The sequence below is a fragment of the Lygodium microphyllum genome, chromosome 23 (assembly GCF_053477565.2).
Source record: "Lygodium microphyllum isolate KBCC chromosome 23, Lygodium_microphyllum_v1.1.10, whole genome shotgun sequence".
Classification (NCBI taxonomy): domain Eukaryota; kingdom Viridiplantae; phylum Streptophyta; class Polypodiopsida; order Schizaeales; family Lygodiaceae; genus Lygodium; species Lygodium microphyllum.
The window spans coordinates 125,207,001-125,234,458 of NC_141157.1; the positions used below are offsets into that span (position 1 = coordinate 125,207,001).

Sequence of the window (27,458 nt, forward strand, 5' to 3'; positions counted from 1 at the left end):
ATACCCAACATGACATTTAGCACACAGGAATTGTTTCGTTGTTGATGCCTGATGGCAAGAAAAAGAGCATGCATGATGTACTACATGTACCTACAATAACCAAGAATCTTTTGTCAGTTGGACAAATGGTAGAATAGAATCTGTAGGTGAGATTTAATAGAGATGGATGCTTTGTTGAAGAATATGGTAATGGCTGCAAATTGATTGCTAGAGGCCGAAGAGATGGCAGAATGTTTACTCTTGATGCGTCAATTCCAAAATTGAAAGCAGCCATGTTCGCACATGATGATGGTGCTATACGGGATGTTAAGATATGGCATAAGAGGATTGGCCATGTGAATGTACAAAAGCTAAAATCTATGCAGCAGAAGGAGTTTGTGCTTGGACTGCCTAAGTTCAAGTATCATGACTTTGGGCATGCATGTGATGCATGTCAGTTTGGAAAGCAAGCACGATTTCCATTTACAGGACATGTACAGAATAGCTCATGACCCTTGCAGTTGGTACATTTAGATGTATGGGGTCCATCTGATAATGCTTCGTTTGGTGGTGCTCATTACTATGTATCCTTCATTGATGATTTCAGTAGGTATACTTGGCTTTACATACTGAAACATAAGGATAATGTGTTTGATGCATTCAAGGACTTCAAGAAGCATGCTGAAAATGAGTTGAGATGTAAAATTTCATGTCTTAGATCAGATGGAGGTGGAGAATATGTCTCTAATTCCTTGCTAAACATGGGGATCAAAAGACAGTTAACGTGCAGCTATACACCATAGCAAAATGGTGTAGCAAAAAGGAAAATTAGGGTACTGATGGAATTGGCAAGAGCTATGCTGAATGAGAAGAGTTTGCCAAATGGTTATTGGGTTGAAGCAGTAGTGACTACTGTCTATGTGCTGAATAGAACCCCTACAACAGGGATTCATGATATAACTCCATATGAGAGGTTGTGTGGTCATAAGCCTGACATTTCACACTTGAAGGTATTTGGCAGCATTGCATACGTACATGTTCCTGATGAGAAAAGAGGAAGAAATTGGATCCTAAAGTTTTCAAGAGTGTGTTGCTTGGTTATACACAAGATCAGAAAGCTTACAAGTGTTATGTACCATCTACACGTGTCTACACATGAGACATTGATTAGCAGAGATGTTGTTTTTGATGAGCTGGCATCGTGGTCTGGTAATCCTGTTGCAGTGGCTACTGATGGATCAGTCCCAGCACTATTAATATTAAAAATACACCTACAGTGAGTACATCCACGAGTGGTCCTATAGGTGATGGGTCACCTACCGTAAGTCCTTGGTCAGGACGCTTGCGGAGTCATACTCCTACGTCCACTGACACGGATATGTCAATGAGGGGGAGATTGGATAAGGGAAAATAAAATATGCTCTAGGATGTGACAGGTCCACTTACAACAGGTTATGAGTCATCTAACAGTCACTCTCTCCCTCTCTTCCAACATTCTCAACCCAATCTGTGAAACTTTTCTTCGTCATTAGGCCAGATTCTTCTAAGAAAAATTCTTAGTGTAGGGCTTTTTTAAATGCAGCCCAATCTGCATCTCACAGGAAAAGACCATGGATTCTTTCTTGAAGACCATGCTTGGCTAGCCTGGACAAACATTGGCTCCATGCATATTGTGATACACCAAAGAAGAGCATTTTCTCAACATATAAAGGAATGAATACATAGAATTTTTTACCATTAAATTGTTTCAATTCACGCCCAACTTCTTCTAGGGCCTTAATAGCTGTGGAATCAATCTTCTCTTCATCTTGCCTTTGTTGTTGTTGTTGTAACATTTGGATTTGTTGTTGCTGGGTCTACTACAGTTTGCACACCAATTGTTGTAGAGCATCTCCTAAAGAATCCCCCATCTTGGAGTTTTCTTATACCAACCTTCACGTCAGGTTCACCAATGTCACAATGTGTAGGGCTGAAGGTCATCATAGGGGTTTGGCAAGAAAACTAGACAAGATAATTGGAGATGTGGCTTCAAGAGATAAGTAGTTTGCAATGAATGCTTAAAGGTTCAAGAGGTACTTCACGGTCTTTCACAGGGTTTTGAGAAAGAAGAATGTTTGGAGTTCAAGAGTTTAGACTCCAGAGATGTTAGAGATAAGAGAAGAGTTGAAGGTTCCAAGCCAAATCCACGGCTTCCAATTGCAAGTTCTTAGCATAGATCACAAGCATGTTACCTCATAAGCTTTAATTCAAGCCAAGATTGTTTTCTTGACTTTAAGAGTAATCACATATTATAAAGTTAAGTACAAGTATAAAAAACAACCATGCGTCCCATCATTCAGCTTTGTATGATTACATTCAATGTAAAGTGAAGCTTATGAGTCAATTACAAGGCTTGATGGATAAAGAACTTTTCTTCAAGAGAGCTTCAAAAAAAGATTCATACGAGGTTAAGTTACCACAACCAAGAAATAAAGAGGAAAAGATCATCTTCATTCAATTCATAGCATCTATGAATGGTCTTCAAGCATTTCCCTACCATAGGGGCACATAATACTTGCATAATTTGACAAGAAATCAATTGTAGAGCAAGAAATGAAGTAAAAGTTCAATGTTGTAGCCAGTTCTTTGAATATGACTAAAGATTTCAGCCTAAATCAGCCCATAAAACTTTCAAAATTCACCTTTGTTGATAACATAAACTTTCCCTAACAAAGAGTGTATAGATCAACTAAGTACAAGTATAAAACATACCATATGGAGCAATAGAGAAGTAAAAGGCATTGTTGTCCTCAAATCACTGTGAGGGCTGCCTATTTCATCCCACATTCATGGCATTTAACTCCCAAGAAGACACTTTGATGAGGTACAAAAACAGCCCTATATTCAAGAACATGTAGTAAGCAATAGGTAGCTTGTAATAGGCATGCAGAAGTAGGGGAGAAGAAGGAATTCCTGCCGCCCTTTTTTCCTTTAAAATTGGCCACCTATTTCAGAGCACGTAGTATAGAGCAATCAAGATGCTCTCTTGTTACCCCTTCCATAATGATTATGCTATATCCACTTGCATCAAGCATAGCAATGCCATGAATCTTCAAGGGGAGAAAGATACTTGATGATGCCACAAATCTTTGTTTGGGCTAAATTATTCAGCCCACTTTTCTTCCTAAAATCAAGTCAAGAAGGCTTCTTGACATATCCCTCATCAAGCTTCTACAATAGGAGCTTGCAGTAAGCTTTCCAAGAGCAAGGATGAGCCCTTTGGGTCAAGATAATCAATAGAGCAAGTAGATGAATTTCAGTCCTTCAATTTACATAATTGGAAGACCAATAACAGTCCCTATTCAGCTCTTAAAAGACTCAAGAGAGTGGATTTAATGTCACTCTTGATATGGGAGATCAAACTTAGCATACATAGGTCAGGCCTAGTCCTCCCTCAAGACTCATACTCGAGCTCCCCTTTTGTATGGGCTACTACCCTTTGAATACACAGTTTGGATAGCCATAAAAACTGTTTGTTCTCTGCTAAAAGTGCTACTTACTTGGCAGGAGATGAAGGTTCCACCACTCCTTTATTCCCAAGCTTGAGTTGTATTGCAAAGCTCCACTTTGAGTAACACTTGTGTGTTTCGAATCTGTAGATCTCTTCTCCCAGCCTGCACCCTTATTCAGTGCCAAAAGTTGCGCTGGCTTTCTTGCTCACGACTTCACTCCCTCTTGCCAAAGTTATATTTCATGCAAGTCATATAAGGCATATACAATGCATATGCTTACTAACATAGTATACTTTATGGACTTAAGTGATTCCTCACTCTAATGAACTTGTGAGACATGTTATTAGAATAACTTCATCACTAACATATGTAATCGTGGCCTCATCCAAGCCATTTGATTGTCCATGATCACATATACCATGTCATATGCAGCATGTTTTGCAAAACTCGTAGCAACTTCATGTAAGAAATACAAGGATGGTTAAGAGTAAGTATCCAAAATAAATCATCTTATCAAGGGCCCATGATAAATTTATTGCATTTTAAGGTAGAGAGTCCCCACCTTTATTACACCATGTGGTATGTTGGTGGACTTAGGTTTTTATGATTATTGCACTAGGCAAGATTCTATGTAGTATGTCTAGACTTCAACTAACTAAGTGATATTTGTAAAGGATAAATGTTTTATATTTAGACCATGACCAAAGAACCTCATGACAACGATCGAATTCTTTCATCTTAGCCCACCCCCTTCTTTCATAGAATCAACCATGGAAACACAAAACAAGAGGAGAGAGAAGAGAGAAAGACTAAAAACTGATATTTCCATTTACTCAATCATTTTTCATGTGGATTGAAGTGTTGGAGAGTGTCCAAATTCTCTATCTTGATGCCCTCTTCCCTCAACTTGATGCCAACAGGCACAAACAATCATTTTCTAATCAAGGAGGAGGCACTGAAAATAATGGCACCCCCCTCCCCCGATTCAAATTTGTAGAGTTAACCCTCTTTAATCCAAGCTTAAGGCTTAAAGCCTTAAAATAACTAGTTCAAGTTTTGTGTTTTCACAATGCCAATAAGTGGATTTTGGCATTTTGGTGAGGCAAACAAACTAAGGTTCAAGATCTGACTGGAAAACTGGCTCCGTGGCATCGAAATCTATAAAGTTAGCCTTTATCATGCACTTTTTGGCTCTCAGATCACATAGCTTCTTTATAACGTGAAACCTTGAGTGGATTAAATGGGGGGTCAAACGATCTCTAATCAATGAATCGAGACTTGCATTGTGTTCCTACCATTGAACTCCATCTACGATAACTCCAGCTCATTGATCCGCAATTGTTTCAGTTTGCATGAAAAATTGGTATTTTACGCCTACCGAGCCACTTTTCCACTTCAAAAATAGGCTCTAAAAATCCACTATCATAGCTATTCAACAATTGGACTCTTTTTTGGAAGCTTGGGTTCACAGATTCAACACCTGTAATAAGGTCCCAATACCCTTTGCCAACTAGGAAATTTTCCATGCAAAATTTCCATATTGCATAGTTATTATTGTCAAACTTCTCACCCACTATCTGTGTAATATTGTCAAATCTATCTACATTTGCCATGTTTACAACTCTATGTATTTTCTACAGTATTTGAATAGATGGTGCTTGACTCCCTACAAACCAAGTTAACCTTTCAATATGCTCCAAGATTTCAAGTGCAATCTGTCAAGCTTCTTGCAGCCTATAAATAGATTTTAGAACTGAGCTTCAGATCCTCATACTAGTGCCCCAAGCATGCATAAATTATGCCACACTAGTTGCCAACTATCCACCTGATGTTGGTAATGCCAAAGTGAAGCAATGATTGGTTGAGATCCTTTGATCATGTAAGCCATAAAGCAAGTGCAAATTCCCAACTCCATGCTAATTTCTGAAGTCCATGTGGCTGTTGTTGATGACCTTCTAATGAGCACTCACGATTGCTATATATCCTACTACGAATGAGCTTCAAGTGGCCCTAAATAATACTAAGTATGCCAGCCCATTGGTCATGGTACCCACTTGCTAATGTTGCCCATTCAACCCCCAAAACAACAAGTGCAGTCTAGACCGATCATGCAGATTTGTTGCTAAAGGTGCCGGTGTTGTTTAGCTCCATCACATGCTCTAGTGAAGGCCAATGACCCCTCCTTCCAAGCCCTAATAGGCTCTATCAAGTGTAGACTTCAAGAACATTGATACATACCATTCCAAGTGTAGTCTGTGGCTATCAATGCACTTCCATAGGGTTCCTTCTTCAAGCTGTAGGTCAAGGTCACTCTTCATCTTCTACTCATTGCCACATAAGGCCTTCCTGCTCTGATATCATGTTCAAGATGTAGAGGGAGAGTGAGAGATATGGAGAGAGGCAAGCTCAAAGAGCACAGTGCTCTCAATAGTATTCTTGATTATTCATTGAGTAACCCACATACTACACACAACTACAATATAGTTCAAACCAAAATGCTAACCTAACCATGTTCCTAACTAGAGTTAGATCTCGACTCATTTATTGAGGCACACATGACATCTAGCTAACCTATAGCTGGGAAAAAAGAGCTTGATTGATTCATCATAGCTCTTGCAACTTTGGTAATAATCCTATTCTTCCTTTCTATAGTAACACCATTCTGTTATGGTGTATACTTGCATGTAATGTGTCTTCTAATCCCATGGTCTCTCAAGTAGTAAGAAAAATCATTTGACATAAATTCTCCTCCATTATCTGATCTCAAGCATTTTATGTAACCCCCACATTTCTTTTCTGCCATATCTTAAAACTGCAAAACTTTTCAAATGCTTCACTAGTATGTTGCAAAAAGTACACCTATGTCATCCTATTGAAATCATCAATAAAAATGATATAGGACCTACATCTTCCACTCAAGGAAACATTCTGACATGGACTCCAAATGTCAGAGTGTGCCATTTCCAAAGGATAAGTGCTCACTGCCCCCCCTCTTGAAAATGGGAGTCTAGACTGCCTGCCAAGCTGATAAGACTCACATACATGATCAAAATTGACATATCCAAACCTGTGTAGACTACATCTATTTTAGCCTTTGCGAATTCGCATGCCTAATCCTTCTATGTCATAGTTTGGCATCTTTATATTGTCCATGCCCAATCTCAACATACACAGAATTATTGTCCATATGGGGGGTCTCCTTATGCATTATTAGGGAAATGTCAAATCACCTTAACTGCCAAGATTGAAAGTCTACCTGCCATCTTCTATGTGTTGCCTAACACGGAATGAGTTGGTAATGAGGTACTATTGGGATGCCTATTTAAATGACTCATCAAGTGTATACTTGACCTCCAACTACAATGTATCCATTTGGAGCTACCCAGCATCAAGGTTATCACAATTTTCAGCAAGGGTACTAATGCCTCAATGGAAAATGAAGTACCATCGATGCTCCCCATACACCCCAATTCACCCCTCAAAAAGAGAAATGATTCTCTTCTCAATGAGTTGCTCAAGGCTTGAATAGCCCATGATAGGCCAACCAATTAGATATATCCATCCAATAGGAACAATCAACTATGGGTTTTGATGTTTTGGAACAACACATGCATAGAATGAATGACTAGGAGAAAGTGAGCATCGTACATTAACTATGTTTGTCAAGTGTGCATACCTACCACAAAGGATAAAGTCGGGTCCATCAAGATCCATAGTTTCCAAGCTTAGAATGCGATAGAACCTTGTGATAAAAGACCGCAAGGTTGCGAATAGGAAGGCACAGGTTGGAAGAGTGTATGGTCACTCGCCTTCTCCTCGCTAGCCCAATTACGCAAGGAATTGTGCACAAATTGTGGGACTGCGCAAAACAATGCCATGTGTTTTGTAAAGCATGGCGGTCTATTCGAAGAACGAGCAGGAACAGTGCGCTAAGCTTCCAATTCGAGGAGGGAGAGGAGGTTATCGAGGTGAGCCCAATAGTTAAGTTACCGAGAACCTATAGATTTAAGTTGGCTATACTTGCCGGGCTTTTGGTATGAGGCCCTTCTTGACCCACCGTTGATGGTAAGAGGAAGACAAGGGAAGTGGAATGGCAAAATATAAACGGTTACAGCTCCACGTATGACATAGGGGATATAGTGAACACGTATGCTGAGCGCAGTACGAGTGTCCGTGCAAAGCTCATACAACTAGCACCGTCTAGAGTTCATAACGATTCCGGCATCCATGCATAATAACGGCATATACCTACGCGTAGGTAATTTATTTACTTCAAGAACAAAAGTCATATGTCCAAGTCCAAGTCAGAATCCAAGCGAACGCCGGCGGCCGGACGATGATGCTCCGGATTTCACGGGAGGCAGGACGGCGGCTCCAAATATAGGCGTGTGCCTGGTGGAAGCTGGATAGTGTCCCACATGTGAAGCTTGCGCAAAATGTACGATCTATATAGCCGCAGTTGGCGCTCGCTCGCCCTTTCGCTCCTGGGTGTATTGTGACGCCTGTAAACCGAGGAGGGGAGAGTATACAGTTGTCTGGATGCCACCGGTCACGTGCACTGAGATGTGGGGCTGACTCGCTGCCTTTGCAGCGACGCCCATCTTGGATGCCACCGGTCACGTGCACTGAGATGTGGGGCTGACTCGCTGCCTTTGCAGCGACGCCCATCTCCAAGTCGCGAGTGGACGAGATCGTTGCCGCCCGGAGGTCTGGCAACTCTCCGTCCTCGAAGTAGGGGAGACCGCATGAGGCCGGAAACGGAGCAATGCTACCCCTCGCTCCAGACAGTGGAGGGACAACGCCACCTTGTCTGCAGGCCGACCGTCGGCCTCCTCTCAGTCCCCGGTGACAAACCCGATCTTTTATTCATTTTACGTACGTACGTTCTCACACGCGCGTACTAACTAAGGCGCAGCCTTCCCCCAATTTATTTTGGTTGCCCCCTTGAGGGCTACTATTCCACGTGCTCGAGCACCGGCACTGCCCGCGCACGCACATACCACCACAAGCTACAAAGCACTACACTCGTGCAACCAGGTTAGCTATTCGCTCGGAGCCTGCTATCTACTTGCCAGCACCACATTTCTTGGCACAAGAGAGAGGCACTCCCACCCCATGCGCGGGAGGGACAACGCCACCTTGTCTGCAGGCCGACCGTCGGCCTCCTCTCAGTCCCCGGTGACAAACCCGATCTTTTATTCATTTTACGTACGTACGTTCTCACACGCGCGTACTAACTAAGGCGCAGCCTTCCCCCAATTTATTTTGGTTGCCCCCTCGAGGGCTACTATTCCACGTGCTCGAGCACCGGCACTGCCCGCGCACGCACATACCACCACAAGCTACAAAGCACTACACTCGTGCAACCAGGTTAGCTATTCGCTCGGAGCCTGCTATCTACTTGCCAGCACCACATTTCTTGGCACAAGAGAGAGGCACTCCCACCCCATGCGCGGGAGGGACAACGCCACCTTGTCTGCAGGCCGACCGTCGGCCTCCTCTCAGTCCCCGGTGACAAACCCGATCTTTTATTCATTTTACGTACGTACGTTCTCACACGCGCGTACTAACTAAGGCGCAGCCTTCCCCCAATTTATTTTGGTTGCCCCCTCGAGGGCTACTATTCCACGTGCTCGAGCACCGGCACTGCCCGCGCACGCACATACCACCACAAGCTACAAAGCACTACACTCGTGCAACCAGGTTAGCTATTCGCTCGGAGCCTGCTATCTACTTGCCAGCACCACATTTCTTGGCACAAGAGAGAGGCACTCCCACCCCATGCGCGTTTTCCAACACCAACACCCATTCTTCATGGGACTTGGCAAGAAAAGCCACCCTTCAATGTAACCGAAATCGAGTAAAGCCCCATCATCATACCAATGCCCGCTCCCTTTTGTATAGGAAACATCCACGCCATTGGATCCGGTCTACATGAAAGCATACAAACGAGCAACAACTCTACACGGGCCTCAGAGAACTTCGCTTCTCGCCTTTCGAGTCGTACACCGCTCCATGGAGCCGTACGGAAATGGGGATACGAAGGTGGTGTCAAAAGAAAGATGCTATGGTAGTGGTAGTGCCACCGCGTGACCGCAACATGGTTACACAACCCACCTCGCTTTATCCCCATGGAGACACTCAGACCTTCTTCAAAACTTCAGCATGCTCCCATTCGAGGGAGCTTTTTTCCTCTTCCTCCTGACATGTTCGGCGAAAAAATCGCCCCTTGAACTAGTGCATAGCCATGTGCAATCATCCAGCCGCCAACATCGCAAATATATGAAAGACAAATAAGAGCGGAATGCGGGGCTCGTCTCATTGGGAAAGCGGCTTTTTCACTGTAAACTAAGAATACAGAGAAGAGTGCGATGTCTGCGTCAAAAGATGGTGCTCACAACAAAACTCGGCTCCCACAACATGGATACACGACCAACCACCACGGTTGACTGTCATTGGGTGTAACTATCCCACATACATCCGAAAATATGCAACCTATGTGGACCTACGGGTGAGCTATCGCGACACATTGGCATCCAAAGTTTTGGACCCAAAAAGTGCTGGACCATCACCTAGATCTGGCACATCCACGATGAAAAGTGACAGTTGGAAGCCCTTTTTTCGGAGCTATACAAGGCAAGGAGTTTGGGCTGGCTATGTACACAAATGGCTAACTACGTGGTCGATCTTTTAGCTGGTCGCTTGATTTTTTGATGTGGTCTAGAAAGAGCTATTTTTTATGCTTACCCTAGCTATGCATCTGTTGAATGAAGGAGATTCACCTTCTACAATAGAGCGGGAGAATCTTGAAGGAGCCTTGGTTGATGAACCCTCAAGTTCACGTGAATTTGATGAGGGTTCCACCACACATGATGTGTATGAAGTCAGTTTAAATAAGCCTACTTGGGCCAAAGACTAGATCTATTATACTATACTTATGTAGTGGAGCTCGAACTTGCAACTCTAAATGATGTCTGTGGACACAAACAATCCTACTTAAAGGGGATGTCTTCACATGGAGCTACAACAACTTAAAGGGGATCCCCCCTACTGTTTCTGTGGACGCAATCCTCCTGAAACAGGGAAGTAAGCTGGACTAGTCTTTCCTATAGAGCATACAAAATGGTGCTAAGTGGTGGTGATAAGGATAAAGAAGAATAGTCAAATTCATTTATATACGGACTTTAAAGAATTGAATAAGCAAATAGTCGAGGATTACTGTGCCTTGCCTTTCATTGATAAGATTTTGGATCAATTAGGGGTAAGATATGTGGAGTATTTTTCTAGGTATAATCAAACAGCCATAACCAAAGAAAAGAAGTCAAAAACAACATTTATCATAGCTTTTGGTACTTTTAAAGACCACGTGATGGCATTTGGTTTATGCAATGTCCCAAGAGGACTGTCAATAAGTCCTTCGGTGATATTTCACTTGAGGATCTCGATGTATACATAGATGATGTGGGTAATCAAGAGCTTGTTGTATTCAGTAAAAGATTTTGGTATTATTGAGAGCACTATATTGCTCTAAATCCATAGGAATGTGTACTTGGGGTGCTTATAGTTTACTCTTGGGCCATTTTTTGAGTGCACTTGTCATTGCTACCAATCGTGAAAAGGTAGTTGTTATCCGAGCCATGAACCATCCACCCACCACTCCCAGGGAGGTCCATAGTTTCATCTCATCAATCTTGTACCATCATAGGTTTATTAGGTATTGATGTTACCTTTTAACAAGATTAGGTATTGATTTTGTTGGACTTGTGCATCCTTCATCAACATCGCATAAGCTATAAATTATTGTTGCAACACATACTTTACAAAGTGGTTTGAAGCCCATGAAATTGTGAAGGATAATGATAAGGAAATGGCAAGTTGTATCTTAGAGAAAATTATATGTCAATTTGGTCCTTTAAAAAGCTAGTCTATGTTTGTGGAACTCACTTTCTAAATAAAGACATTGACAGAGGCTTTGAACATCAAGCACAACAATGGGCAAGTTGAGAGTACCAACAAGTAACTTCTTTAGTACAATTGGTTGAGATTAGATTGCAAGTGATATTGCATCAACCAGTGGGGAAGAAGAAGCAAATGAAAGCACTTCATGATTTGCATACCAAGAAGTAAGCTTTTGTGAAGGGACAATTCATATACTAGATGTATGATGTGAACTGTTTCCTTGAAAATTGGAGTACAAGTGGGATGGATGTCATAAATATTGTATATAGGTAAAAATGGATCTGCAACCCTTCTAACAAATTTTTAGGTGGTAGAGTGTAAAAGTAAGGTCAACTTTATTAAGCCTAAACGCTACTATTTTTAGGGGGATGACCTAATTGTAGATCCATTTGGTGCAATGTTTCCTAAAACAATCTCATTGGAGTTAAAATTTTATCCGTCCCTTGGGTAGTTTTTAGAACTTGCATCTTATCTTCCTAATAATCGATTTTTTCAAAAAAATTGGTCCTTTCAAAATTCGATTAACAATAAGCCTCAAAAACCTAAAATTATTCATCAAAACTATATGGGTCATCCCTTGCTGTCTACATGTGGCTTGTGACAATTGGAATTCATGACTAGCCCTTCATCCTAGTTAGTTTAAGATTGAAGCAACAAGAGTAGTGCTATTTCATTTCACTTGATTAGGAGTTCTAAGGGTGGTAAGATTTTCTTGTCAAAGTTCAACACCCTTAGCTCTTCTTTAGGCTTAGGTCCTTGGCCAATTATTGCAAGAGGCCTCTACCTATCCTTCTTTAAGTTTCCATGTCTGCTAATATTTCTTTCATGGGTCTCCTTATGTGCTCTATCCTCATTGATTGGTCATACTTATGTGATAAGGTGTTGTAAATGTAGTGAAAAATCCATGGGATCTAGTGCATATATTACTAGATTTGAGGTGCTACTACTTATCAACCTCTCAAACTAATTGAGATTGAGCTCTAAAGATCATGCAAAGCTTCTCAAAACATCACCATAATGTTATTGCATAGAAACATATCAAAATTCCTGACAGTGAGGTATGCTGTCCTGAATATGCAGAAAACTGTCTTGAATGTACAGTAGTAGACTTGTAGGTAAAGTTGATCCAAAAATGAACTTTAATTGCTGCTCAAATGCATTCTGCAGAATCAAATCCAAGTATGTAACATCAACCATAAGCATGAATACTTGGTTTAGAATGTTCGAGACCAAGTCTAGAAGCAAGACATAATGCATACGTAGTCAAAATGTCATTCAACCCTATTATTCCAACAATTAAATCTCTGTCAAAACCAAGCAAAATGATTGCTCTAATCATGGACATAACATCTCCAAGTCATGTAGCACCTAATGGACATCAGATCATCACATAAGTGAATCATAAGCATTATTCACTCAAGAAATAGTTGCTACCCTATTTATTACATTGAACGTATATCAACCCCAAGTGTAATACTACACTTCTGCTCAGTGCCAAGCATTAGATGCAAAGTCTGGAGCACAACCATGATGCCAAAAGAAGAGGAGTAGCTTTGCTATAGGTCATGAGCATGCTAAAAACCAGATCTGCATACCCATGGTGATGATGCCTTCAGCCGTGAAGAGATTGGAATGTTGGTCCAAGTGTTGTGGATGATGGGAAGGGTCCCTAATAAGTGGCCAATGATGGCTACCAACAAGCTCAAATGAAGAAGGAAGCTTCAAGCTTCAAGAAGAAGCTTCCAACCTTGTTGTCCTCCTTGCAAACTCTTCACAATGAACTCTTCTTCAACTTCAAGCTCTTGCATCTGAAGAAATGCCAAGCTCCTGATTGCCTGAACCAAGCTCTGATACCCCTTTGTTGAGTTAGTTGCAATGGAGCTTCTGTGTAGAGATACATGTTCAGAGAGGGAAGAGACAGAGACACATGATTTGTGGTATTGAAGAGTATACTTCAAAAATGATTTTAGATAGGTATATGTACTATGTACAACCTGGCCCTTATGGGCAGGGGACATGGGCAGTGCCCTTTGCCCTTTATCCCAACAACCATAGTGGATAGGGAAAAGTGATGAAAATGAAGGGTTTTGAAGGTAGGATGCGAGTGCATGAATGGGTGGTATCTTCTTCACGTAGAATTTTCCTCACCTCTGCATGACTCACTCATGCTATGTGTGTGTGTGTGTGTCTCCTCCTCATATCACGAGTTGTAATTGCGAAGAGGGGGGGGAGGGGCTTCCTTTAAATAGTTTCCAAGGGGAGGCTTTGTCTTAAGACAAAGATTTAATAATAGGGGACTCTTTTCGTTAACTATTTTATTATATGAGGAGGAATTTTTGTTTATTAGTTAGCTTTAGAAGGAAGAAAATATTAATGGAATTAGTATAAATTTCTAACTTTATTCATACTTACAAAAACGAAAAGAGGGGGTGTAAGGGTAAGGGCTTTGTAGGTATACCAGGGGGATGCATACCGATGCACATATATAGGGGGTAGTACTCAATCAAGCTTTGCTTGGGTTGTGCTTCTACATATGATTCCCTAGGCTTAGTGGTGGGCCCTCAAATGTGCAGTGTCACAAGGGTGTAGTCTTGAGGTATGCCTCAATGTGGTATCTTTCGATATCATGAATGCAAAGATTCATTGATATAACTTGTGTATCTTTCCACTATGCCATTTTTATGCCTCATGATAGGTTATGACTTGAAATCCCATGAAGGTCCGTAACACATGGTATAAGAGCAACTCTAGCATGGAGCATACTAGCTCAATAGGGAAGGAGGCTCAGGATTGTGGATAGGATCCCAATGCATTGTGACCCGAAAACACAAACATGACATGATGTGACAGAACATGACACGACACAACATGGTGCGACACCCCACGTCCCAATGCCCCCTGGGTGTGATACTTGCTGAAAATAAAAGTGAACTTGATGTGCAACAACCAAAGTTGAGAAGGAGCCCTGGTGTGATAAGGACACACTGCATACCAATCAAAATGACTTGGAGAGAGCTCAAACTATGGAAGGACATTGTTTTTGAAGAGGATGACAAGCTATGTCAATGGATCAAGACCACATACAAGAAGGAGTTGCAGCTCAAATAGATGGAGAAAATATGAATAATCAAGAACTTGGAGAAGGCTTAGAAAGGAACAAATGCATAATGCAGCTTGGAAGAGAGAACTGAAGAGCTAGATGAGGACCTAGAGGAGGTTGACTACCAATTGATCATGGTGTGTTAAAGAGCCATGCTATGGCAAATCAAGGTTGCCCGAGACCTTGATATGGAGCTACAAAGAGAAATTATGTTGAGGTGGGATTGGGAGATTACTTTTGGATCTAAAGAAGCCAATGAGCAGACTGAACCATACTTGAAAATTCCAAGAGTTGAAGAATGGATTGAAGCAATCCAAATAAGAATAGAAATGCCAAGAAAAGCTAAGAAAATAAGCAGGTGATAGAAAAAAAACATTTCTAGTTAAATGAAGAAGAAAAGGAAGTGTACTGACAATTAGGAGCCAATTGCTACTATCCGAAAGGCTACTATAGGGAAGACTGTCATGAAGATCAATAACCTAGTGATTACTACCCAGAAGAAGATGGATGCTACTTTTCTGAAGAATACCCGATCTACTTCCACCTGCTAAAAGGAGATTACCCCTATGTTGACTACCCCCTAGAAGGAGAAGAGTACTACCTCTACCCCAAAGGAGTTCAACAAGAAGATAAAATGATAGAGTATTATGGAAAGGGAGAAGGATGGAGAATGGATGCGAGTTCAAGGATCTCACATAGCTGACGTGCTATCCCTCTCTATGAGTGTAATGAGCTTACCTTGGTGCCCGATTGAGTTTCTTCCTCCCTCAAGCACTCTGATAGCTCCATGATTCATGATGCAATCTCAAGCCATATCAAGCCTCTTCCTCCAAGCTCCATCCTCCATAGCCATGTCTGAGACGAGAGAAAAGAAGAGAAGAAGAAGAGAGGAGATGGTAGAGAGCTTCACCTCCAAGATCCCTCACTCTCACACACTCACTCCTTCACTTACTCACTCTCACACACTCACTCCTTCACTCACTCACACTCCCTACCTCAAGCAACCACACGCAAGAAGCAAGAAGCAAGAAGCAAGAAGAGAATAGAAGAAGAGAGGAAGAAGAAGAGTCCACATTGCCATGCACCAAAGAATGAGCTCTCATTCACTTTTTGAACCTTATATACAGAACCCTCTTTCCCTTGGGCGGTCATCCCCTTTTTACATAGCTGGCCATATCCTAGTCCCTTTTTATTCATTGTTCTCCTATCTTCCTAGCTTCTTTCCTAACGCTTATCTACCTTTACAATTTGCATGAGTGAGAGCCCGCCGGCGCTCTTTTACAGAGGTTTTGGCTATGCCTTCATATTTAAAGGTGCGCCTTCTTGCTTTGTGGCTTCCATGGTTGCATCTTGTACTCCTGGTGGTTGTTTCCATGCTTTTAGATTTCTCTTGAGCGGCCCACTCTCTTGTAGGGCACCCTTTCCTTTTTTCCACCTTGTGCTTTTCCTGTTGATGCCTCATTTTCAGCTTCCTTCACTTTGCAGTAAACATTACCCCCTTCCTAGTTAAGTGCCACGCCGAGTGCCAGCCCCATGGCACTACTGGGTGGTGAGTCGGATGGTGTGGCTGGGGTAGCCAGGTGATGTTTTCAGTTTGGATACGAGGCTTGTTGGAAGGAATGTTGGAGGGATTCATGCCTTTGAATTTGAAGATAAGGTTGGACGAATTCGTGCATGGAGAGAGGCAGATGTGCGGATCCATCTTTAAAATTGAAGATATAGTTGGACAGATCCGTCATGTGGTCCTCAGTGTTGGCTGCCTTCTCCTGTGTTGCTCCAAACGAGCTTCTTCATTCACTTTTTGACTAGGGTTGTTGCATTCGCTCCTTGCTTTGTTGTGCCTGAATGGTGACATGTAACATAAAATAGGGAGTGTATTGCATGAACGATGGGGCCTCTGGTCGGGGTCATTGTTTGTATCTGGAAAGAAAAGAAGGTGCACTACTTGGGGGTGTTTGTGCCTTATCGTTGAGTGCGTGGTGCCCGTGTTTGTGGAACTGGGAGTTGGGTGCCCTCGGTGGTGTCCCACACTTGAGGACCCAATTTGTGCCTAAGGGAGGTGCGGTGCAAGGGGCTTAGGGTGAAAGGTCAAACCATAGGCAAGATTTATCTTGCTATGTATGCCCTACCCTTGATGTGCCCTAAGCATGTGTCGTGGGGGCTGAGGCTAGGCATGGAAACCCTAGATGCAGTGATTGTGGCGCTCAAGGTGCTTTTGGGGGGTTTAGTGTTTCTAACTTTTTTTTTGGACGTAGATGAGTATAGATGGCATTTGGATGCAAGGGGTGCTCTTAGGCTCCACCCTAATCTTCCTCGGATGATTCGCGAGGTGGTCTTAGGGACTTAATCAAAAAGGTGTGGCTCTGCATGTATTCCTTGATGTTAGCCTTTGCATTAAGATGTGTGGTTGACAAGAAAGGATGATTACACCTCGTAAAGTGGCTATCGCTCATATCTTCAAGAATCCTAATACAAAACGAGGGAAGCAGGGTTGCCCTCATCATGAGCCTAGCCATAACGCAGCTATCTATTCCTAGGTTAATGTGAAAAAAGAGTGGGGAAAGGTGGGCCTCCTTAGCTGTTGGCTTTTGTTTAAGTAAGAACCTAATGGTCCTAATGTAATTGCAAGTAGTTATGAAGGTTGGGTCCAGGTAGGAAGAGAAATCCTTGAGGAAGTGGTTGATGGGTGGGCACAAGTCCCTTGCTTTAAAGATCATGCATTCCTCAGGAGTTGTTGCATTGACATTGTAGATCTTCGGGAAGTCGTACCTAGCAATCCACTTCGTGTTTTGCGAGGATAGGGCATGTAGATAGGATCATTGTGTTCTTCCTGTAGCGTGCCACAGAAGGCCATCCATGCATCAAAATTGGTGTCCTAGATCCTCCTCCACTACTTTTTTTGTGGCTCGTAACCTCGGACAGCTTTGGGAACCTAATAGACCTTATCCTACCAGTAGTCTATGGGTTCCCACCTCCATTGTGTGATTACAATGCTTCGCTCCTTGACCCCTCGGTTCGCTAGAGTATTGCCCAAATGAATGATCCTTTCCACTACCTCCAGGAGTAAGAGTCGGTCCAGGCTTGTTAGATATGGTCAATGCCCCACCCTCATTAGGTGCTACCAATGATCCATGGTGCTCAAAGTTGTAAGGCCCCCATTATGAGGAGAAGCCAAATGTGAGCCCAGACATTGGTTGAGTCCTGACTTGTATATCAGATGAGGTCTATGTGACCGGATGGCAAAAAGGTGATTGTTGTGGGTCTAATCTTTGGGTTAGACGGAGTGGTTAAGCTGGTGGCAACTCGAGGTGCATTGCATCGAGTTGCGGGGTAAGGGAGTTAAAAGGGGCGCCTATTGTGGGGTCCAGGGGCCACAGTGGCCCCCCTAGCGGGGGTCCGGGGGCAGCGGCCCCGGCCCGATGGTAAAGGGAATATTCCCTGGCCGACTAGTGGAGGCTCATATGGCAAGTCGGTCAGGCCGACCTAACAGCCTTCACGGGCTATAAAAGCTAAACCCCTTCACAGCCATCTATCATTCATCTTTCACCCAGTCAGAGTTATTTTTCCAGCTAGCCTTAAGCTCTTCACCTATCTTCTGTCTAGATCGCCATCTAAGCTTCACATAGTGGAAGTGCACGGGTGGATATAGCCATCTTTGTATCAGTTGTTTGGAGTTAAAGAATTTACTGATTCTCCTCTTATCTGTTGTGTACTCTCTATCTCTTTCTCAGATTCTGTTTGCTGCGCTGTGTAATATTTTACATGGTATCAGAGCCCAAGGGGCTCTAGAGATCAGAGAGTGTGCAAGAGGCAAAGGCTTCAACAGCAAAGAGAAACTATGCGGACTTTCGGAAGCGGTTCTGGCGCATCAGGAAGCGGTGCAGGAGGTGGTGTTGCTGTATCGGCTATTCAAACACTGAGGATTCGTCCACCAACCTTCAACGAAGGCAAGTTAGATGGTACAAACTACACCTTGTGGAAGTTCAAAATTACAACTATCCTTGATTCTTATGAGCTTCTGGAGACTGTGCTGGGGACTGACGCAGAACCACAGCCTACCCCCGACCCATCAAATCCTAGTGTGATGATTCCTCCGAATGCAGATCTTCTACGAGCTTGAAAATGAAGGAATGTAGATGCATTGTGTGCCTTAGTTACAAGCTGTTCTGACAGTGTTCTGACTTTGATTCAGCATATAACCAAAGCATCAGAGGCTTGGAATGTGCTAAGGAGTTAGTATGAAACATGAAACCAAACAAGGATTCAAAACTTGGAGAATCAACTAGCAGCGGAGAAGTTTGCTGAAGGAGAGACGGTTGAAGCATTCATCACTCGGATTAAGAATCTGCGCGACCAGATGGCTGGCAATGGGATACAAAAGACTAGAGAAGAGCTAGCTCGGAGGTGTCTTCAGATTTGTCCACAAAAGTTTGATGGACTAGTAACTGCCCTTAATACTCAGGTGAGACCTCAAGCTTTGACTTTTGAGGAGTTTTGTGCATTATTAATGGAGGAGGAGTTGAGGCTGAAAGCCCGAGAAGGAAGCAACAATGGAGATGCTGCATTCTCTGCCAATGCAAAAGGCAAAGGTGGTTCCTCCACCAAAAATGATGGTGACAAAAAGAAGAAGGGCGAAAAGAAGAAGTTTCAAGGAGAGTTCTTCTACTGCAAGAAGAAATGACATGCAATTGCAGATTGTCGTGTCAAGAAGGCAGATGAAAAGAATGGTACCCTTAAAAGTAAAGGGAAAGAGACAGCCAATACGGCTGAAGCAGAGCTAGAATTATTCATGGCGACCATTGAGGAAGTGTGCTCCTCGGCGCAAGAAGAATCTACCACTGACTCATGGGTGTTGGATAGTGGGGCCTCCCGTCACATGACCAACAAGAAAGGTCTATACAATTCTATGCAGCCTCTACAAGAATCCATCACTGTGACGGTTGGAAATGATGCTAAATGCCCTGTTGCGGGCACAGGTACTATTTCTTTTGTTGCTGCAAATGGTGAAGTCAAAAAGCTTTCAAATGTGTTGTATGTTCCCGAAATGAGGAGAAATCTCTTATCAGTTCTGCCATAACCGATCTTGGTCATGAAGTAAGGTTCAAGAAGACAGGTGTAGAAATTCTTGATAGTGCTGGCACAATTGTTGGCAAAGGAGAAAGAGGGAACAACCTGTATGAGCTAAATGCTCTTACAGCCACCGCTGGAGTGGTCACAAGTAAGCTTTGGCATGAAAGGTTTGGACACATTGGATTTGCAGTGTTGAAGGAGATGCAAAAGCAAGGTATGGTTGCTCACCTACCTACAATAACTGAATTGAAGGAACCATGTGAAGCTTGTATGATGGGCAAGCAACATAGAAAGGCATTTCCACAAGAAAGCAAGAATAGAGCACAGGCTCCTCTAGAGTTGGTGCATGCTCACTTGTGTGGTAAGATGCCTACACAGGCCTTGGGGGGATCTTCTTATTTTATGTTGATTGTCGACGACTACAGTAGGAAGATGTGGGTGCACTTCCTTCATGATAAGGCTCAAACTATGGCAATTGATCATGGTGTGTTAAAGAGCTATGCTATGGCAAATCAAGGTTTCCCGAGACCTTGATATGGAGCTACAAGGAGAAATTATGTTGAGGTGGGATTGGGAGATTACTTTTGGATCTAAAGAAGCCAATGAGCAGACTGAACCATACTTGAAAATTCCAAGAGTTGAAGAATGGATTGAAGCAATCCAAATAAGAATAGAAATGCCAAGAAAAGCTAAGAAAAGAAGCAAGTGATATAAAAAAAACATTTCTAGTTAAATGAAGAAGAAAAGGAAGTGTACTGACAATTAGGAGCCAATTGCTACTACCCGAAAGGCTACTATAGGGAAGACTATCATTAAGATCAATAACCTAGTGATTACTACCCAGAAGAAGATGGATGCTACTTTTCTGACGAATACCCGATCTACTTCCACCTGCTAAAAGGAGATTACCCCTATGTTGACTACCCCCTAGAAGGAGAAGAGTACTACCTCTACCCCAAAGGAGTTCAACAAGAAGATAAAATGATAGAGTATTATGGAAAGGGAGAAGGATGGAGAATGGATGCGAGTTCAAAGATCTCATATAGCTAACGTGTTATCCCTCTCTACGAGTGTAATGAGATTACCTTGGTGACCGATTGAGTTTCTTCCTCCCTCAAGCACTCTGATAGCTCCATGATTCGTGATGCAATCTCAAGCATCCTCAATCCTCTCCCTCCAAGCTCCATCCTCCATAGCCACGTCTCAGACAAGAGAAAAGAAGAGAAGAAGAAGAGAGGAGATGGTAGAGAGCTTCATTTTCAAGATCCCTCACTCTCACACACTCACTCCTTCACTCACTCGCTCTCACACACTCACTCCTTCACTCACTCAAACTCCCTACCTCTAGCAACCACACGCAAGAAGCAAGAAGCAAGAAGAGAAGAGAAGAAGAGAGGAAGAAGAAGAGTCCACTTTGCCATGCACCAAAAAATGAGCTCTCATTCACTTTTTGAACCTTATATACTGAACCCTCTTTCCCTTGGGCAGTCATCCCCTTTTTACATGGCCGGCCATATCCTAGGCCCTTTTTATTCATTGTTCTCCTATCTTCCTAGCTTCTTTCCTAACGCTTATCTACCTTTACAATTTGCACGAGTGAGAGCCCACCGGCGCTCTTTTACAGAGGTTTTGGCTATGCCTTCATATTTAAAGGTGTGCCTTCTTGCTTTGTGGCTTCCATGGTTGCGCCTTGTACTCCTGGTGGTTGTTTCCATGCTTTTAGATTTCTCTTGAGCGGCCCACTCTCTTGTAGGGCACCCTTTCCTTTTTTCCACCTTGTGCTTTTCCTGTTGATGCCTCGTTTTAAGCTTCCTTCACTTTGCAGTAAACATTACCCCCCTCCTAGTTGAGTGCCAGGCTGAGTGCCAGCCCCATGGCACTACTGGGTGGTGAGTCGGACGGTGTGGCTGGGGTAGCCAGGTGACGTTTTGAGTTTGGATTCGAGCCTTGTTGGAAGGTATGTTGGAGGGATTCATGCCTTTGAATTTAAAGATAAGGTTGGACGAATTTGTGCATGGAGAGAGGCAGATGTGCGGATCCATCTTTAAAATTGAAGATATAGTTGGACAGATCCGTCATGTGGTCCTCAGTGGTTGCCTTCTCCTGTGTTGTTCCAAACAAGCTTCTTCATTCACTTTTTGACTAGGGCTGTTGCATTCGCTCCTTGCTTTGTTGTGCCTGAATGGTGACATGTCACATAAAATAGGGAGTGCATTGCATGGACGATGGGGCCTCTGGTCGAGGTCATTGTTTGTATTTGGAAAGAAAAGAAGGTGCACTACTTGGGGGTGTTTGTGCCTTATCGTGGAGTGCGTGGTGCCCGTGTTTGCGGAACTGGGAGTTGGGTGCCCTCGGTGGTGTCCCATACTTGAGGACCCAGTTTGTGCCTAAGGGAGGTGCGGTGCAGGGGGCTTAGGGTGAAAGGTCAAACCATAGGCAAGATTTATCTTGCTAGGTATGCCCTACCCTTGATGTGCCCTAAGCATGTGTCGTGGGGGCCGAGGCTAGGCATGGAAACCCTAGATGTAGTGATTGTGGCGCTCAAGGTGCTTTTGGGGGGTTCAGTGTTTCTAACTTTTTTTTTTGGACGTAGATGAGTATAGATGGCATTTGGATGCAAGGGGTGCTCTTAGGCTCCACCCTAATCTTCCTCGGATGATTCGCGATGTGGTCTTAGGTACTTAGTCAAAAAGGTGTGGCTCTGCATGTATTCCTTGATGTTAGCCTTTGCATTAAGAGGTGTGGTTGACAAGAAAGGATGATTACACCTCGTAAAGTGGCTATCGCTCATATCTTCAAGAATCCTCATACAAAACGAGGGAAGCAGGGTTGCCCTCATCATGAGCCTAGCCATAACGCAGCTATCTATTCCTAGGTTAATGTGAAAAAAGAGTGGGGAAAGGTGGGCCTCCTTAGCTGTTGGCTTTTGTTTAAGTAAGAACCTAATGGTCCTAAGGTAATTGCAAGTACTTATGAAGGTTGGGTCCGGGCAGGAAGAGAAATCCTTGAGGAAGTGGTTGATGGGTGGGCGCAAGTCCCTTGCTTTAAAGGTCATGCATTCCTCAGGAGTTGTTGCATTGACATTGTAGATCTTCGGGAAGTCGTACCTACCATGCACCCTCTATCATAATCCACTTCGTGTTTGCGAGGATAGGGCATGTAGATAGGATCATTGTGTTCTTCCTGTAGCGTGCCACAGAAGGCCATCCATGCATCAAAATTGGTGTCCTAGATCCTCCTCCACTACTTTCGTTGTGGCTCATAACCTCAGACGGCTTTGGAACCTAATAGACCTTATCCTACCAGTAGTCTGTGGGTTCCCGCCTCCATTGTGTGATTACAATGCTTCGCTCCTTGACCCCTTGGTTCGCTAGAGTATTGCCCAAATGAATGATCCTTTCCACTACCTCCAGGAGTAAGACTAGGTCCAGGCGGATAGAGGAAGGAGAACTCGAAGGGTTGGGATTGGAGCTCCCGCTGTTGCCAGATAGTCAGCTCCTATGGCCAATTGATGGGATGATGATCCTTGCGTGGTGGCATGGGCTCGTCAGGAAGCTATTGTGACCGTGCTCATGCTCTTTGCTGGGCTTGCTCCACAAGTTCCCGTTTTCTTCTTCTTGCAACAATAATGAGCTAAGGAACTTGGGAACCATCTAACTCTTCTAAGGGTAGATCAGACAAGGGCGGATTGGGCTCTCTGATTTGTAGTTCTTCCTTGAATGAATGCTTCAAGTCCGGCCCTTCCTCAGTGTCTTGTTCGATTGTGGGTGGATGGGGCTGCTCTTGTTCCTCGAATCCAAGTTCCTTGAGCTCATTGGTGGAGAGGCCGGCTTGTCATAGGTAGTTGCATTGTTGCTCCTTGGTTATGCTTGGACCGGTTGGGAGTATGCATTCTTGCAGGCCGTACCTTAAGGCTCTGGTTGTCAACTCCAAATTCCTTTTCATTCTCTCCACTAAATCCTCTCCTTCAACTTGTCTGACATGAAGCAAGTGCTCAAAAAGGCTTACCCCTCTACGTGTTGGAGCATGCTTAAGCAGCCTCAGCTCTAGATTCTGCGAGCACCCACTTGCACTCCGCCACTGCTAGGCACTCTGTCAACCTTCACACTCTTTCAAAGTTGTGCCTCTCCCACCGTTGTGCCTTCTCTTCTAGATCTTCCTTGCTCCTTTCCATCTCCTGAGACAATATCATTACCACCTGTTGTTGTTCATCCCATACTTCCAGCATTTGGATCTTCTCTTTATCTTGACAGTTCAGTTGCTCTTTAGCTATTCTTCCAGCATTTGGATCTTCTCTTTATCTTGACAGTTCAAAAATGAACCTTGGCAGGAACAGTGCGCTAAGCTTCCAATTCGAGGAGGGAGAGGAGGTTATCGAGGTGAGCCCAATAGTTAAGTTACCGAGAACCTATAGATTTAAGTTGGCTATACTTGCCGGGTTTTTGGTATGAGGCCCTTCTTGACCCACCGTTGATGGTAAGAGGAAGACAAGGGAAGTGGAATGGCAAAATATAAACGGTTACAGCTCCACGTATGACATAGGGGATATAGTGAACACGTATGCTGAGCGCAGTACGAGTGTCCGTGCAAAGCTCATACAACTAGCACCGTCTAGAGTTCATAACGATTCCGGCATCCATGCATAATAACGGCATATACCTACGCGTAGGTAATTTATTTACTTCAAGAACAAAAGCCATATGTCCAAGTCCAAGTCAGAATCCAAGCGAACGCCGGCGGCCGGACGATGATGCTCCGGATTTCACGGGAGGCAGGACGGCGGCTCCAAATATAGGCGTGTGCCTGGTGGAAGCTGGATAGTGTCCCACATGTGAAGCTTGCGCAAAATGTACGATCTAGATAGCCGCAGTTGGCGCTCGCTCGCCCTTTCGTTCCTGGGTGTATTGTGACGCCTGTAACCCGAGGAGGGGAGAGTATACAGTTGTGTGGATGCCACCGGTCACGTGCACTGAGATGTGGGGCTGATTCGCTGCCTTTGCAGCGGCGCCCATCTCCAAGTCGCGAGTGGACCGAGATCGTTGCCGCCCGGAGGTCTGGCAACTCTCCGTCCTCGAAGTAGGGGAGACCGCATGACGTGCACTGAGATGTGGGGCTGATTCGCTGCCTTTGCAGCGGCGCCCATCTCCAAGTCGCGAGTGGACCGAGATCGTTGCCGCCCGGAGGTCTGGCAACTCTCCGTCCTCGAAGTAGGGGAGACCGCATGAGGCCGGAAACGGAGCAATGCTACCCCTCGCTCCAGACAGTGGAGGGACAACGCCACCTTGTCTGCAGGCCGACCGTCGGCCTCCTCTCAGTCCCCGGTGACAAACCCGATCTTTTATTCATTTTACGTACGTACGTTCTCACACGCGCGTACTAACTAAGGCGCAGCCTTCCCCCAATTTATTTTGGTTGCCCCCTCGAGGGCTACTATTCCACGTGCTCGAGCACCGGCACTGCCCGCGCACGCACATACCACCACAAGCTACAAAGCACTACACTCGTGCAACCAGGTTAGCTATTCGCTCGGAGCCTGCTATCTACTTGCCAGCACCACATTTCTTGGCACAAGAGAGAGGCACTCCCACCCCATGCGCGGGAGGGACAACGCCACCTTGTCTGCAGGCCGACCGTCGGCCTCCTCTCAGTCCCCGGTGACAAACCCGATCTTTTATTCATTTTACGTACGTACGTTCTCACACACGCGTACTAACTAAGGCGTAGCCTTCCCCCAATTTATTTTGGTTGCCCCCTCGAGGGCTACTATTCCACGTGCTCGAGCACCGGCACTGCCCGCGCACGCACATACCACCACAAGCTACAAAGCACTACACTCGTGCAACCAGGTTAGCTATTCGCTCGGAGCCTGCTATCTACTTGCCAGCACCACATTTCTTGGCACAAGAGAGAGGCACTCCCACCCCATGCGCGTTTTCCAACACCAACACCCATTCTTCATGGGACTTGGCAAGAAAAGCCACCCTTCAATGTAACCGAAATCGAGTAAAGCCCCATCATCATACCAATGCCCGCTACCTTTTGTATAGGAAACATCCACGCCATTGGATCCGGTCTACATGAAAGCATACAAACGAGCAACAACTCTACACGGGCCTCAGAGAACTTCGCTTCTCGCCTTTCGAGTCGTACACCGCTCCATGGAGCCGTACGGAAATGGGGATACGAAGGTGGTGTCAAAAGAAAGATGCTATGGCAGTGGTAGTGCCACCGGTCACGTGCACTGAGATGTGGGGCTGACTCGCTGCCTTTGCAGCAGCGCCCATCTCCAAGTCGCGAGTGGACGAGATCGTTGCCGCCCGGAGGTCTGGCAACTCTCCGTCCTCGAAGTAGGGGAGACCGCATGAGGCCGGAAACGGAGCAATGCTACCCCTCGCTCCAGACAGTGGAGGGACAACGCCACCTTGTCTGCAGGCCGACCGTCGGCCTCCTCTCAGTCCCCGGTGACAAACCCGATCTTTTATTCATTTTACGTACGTACATTCTCACACGCGCGTACTAACTAAGGCGCAGCCTTCCCCCAATTTATTTTGGTTGCCCCCTCGAGGGCTACTATTCCACGTGCTCGAGCACCGGCACTGCCCGCGCACGCACATACCACCACAAGCTACAAAGCACTACACTCGTGCAACCAGGTTAGCTATTCGCTCGGAGCCTGCTATCTACTCCGCATGAGGCCGGAAACGGAGCAATGCTACCCCTCGCTCCAGACAGTGGAGGGACAACGCCACCTTGTCTGCAGGCCGACCGTCGGCCTCGTCTCAGTCCCCGGTGACAAACCCGATCTTTTATTCATTTTACGTACGTACGTTCTCACACGCGCGTACTAACTAAGGCGCAGCCTTCCCCCAATTTATTTTGGTTGCCCCCTCGAGGGCTACTATTCCACGTGCTCGAGCACCGGCACTGCCCGCGCACGCACATACCACCACAAGCTACAAAGCACTACACTCGTGCAACCAGGTTAGCTATTCGCTCGGAGCCTGCTATCTACTTGCCAGCACCACATTTCTTGGCACAAGAGAGAGGCACTCCCACCCCATGCGCGTTTTCCAACACCAACACCCATTCTTCATGGGACTTGGCAAGAAAAGCCACCCTTCAATGTAACCGAAATCGAGTAAAGCCCCATCATCATACCAATGCCCGCTCCCTTTTGTATAGGAAACATCCACGCCATTGGATCCGGTCTACATGAAAGCATACAAACGAGCAACAACTCTACACGGGCCTCAGAGAACTTCGCTTCTCGCCTTTCGAGTCGTACACCGCTCCATGGAGCCGTACGGAAATGGGGATACGAAGGTGGTGTCAAAAGAAAGATGCTATGGTAGTGGTAGTGCCACCGCGTGACCGCAACATGGTTACACAACCCACCTCGCTTTATCCCCATGGAGACACTCAGACCTTCTTCAAAACTTCAGCATGCTCCCATTCGAGGGAGCTTTTTTCCTCTTCCTCCTGACATGTTCGGTGAAAAAATCGCCCCTTAAACTAGTGCATAGCCATGTGCAATCATCCAGCCGCCAACATCGCAAATATATGAAAGACAAATAAGAGCGGAATGCGGGGCTCGTCTCATTGGGAAAGCGGCTTTTTCACTGTAAACTAAGAATACAGAGAAGAGTGCGATGTCTGCGTCAAAAGATGGTGCTCACAACAAAACTCGGCTCCCACAACATGGATACACGACCAACCACCACGGTTGACTGTCATTGGGTGTAACTATCCCACATACATCCGAAAATATGCAACCTATGTGGACCTACGGGTGAGCTATCGCGACACATTGGCATCCAAAGTTTTGGACCCAAAAAGTGCTGGGCCATCACCTAGATCTG

At 44.7% G+C, this 27,458-nt stretch overlaps 1 long non-coding RNA gene and 3 pseudogenes across 1 annotated transcript; all 4 read left to right on the forward strand.

The window, feature by feature from the left end:
- The first annotated feature begins 8,079 nt into the window (after positions 1 to 8,079).
- LOC148016711 (signal recognition particle RNA) lies at positions 8,080 to 8,285 on the forward strand (annotated as a pseudogene).
- Positions 8,286 to 24,490: 16,205 nt separating this feature from the next.
- LOC148016712 (uncharacterized) lies at positions 24,491 to 26,078 on the forward strand. The gene is made up of 2 exons (XR_015688140.1): positions 24,491 to 24,575; positions 25,846 to 26,078. It is a non-coding gene; the product is annotated as an uncharacterized LOC148016712 (long non-coding RNA).
- On the forward strand, positions 24,661 to 24,882 carry LOC148016713 (signal recognition particle RNA; annotated as a pseudogene).
- Positions 25,825 to 26,033, forward strand: LOC148016714 (signal recognition particle RNA; annotated as a pseudogene).
- Positions 26,079 to 27,458: the final 1,380 nt, after the last annotated feature.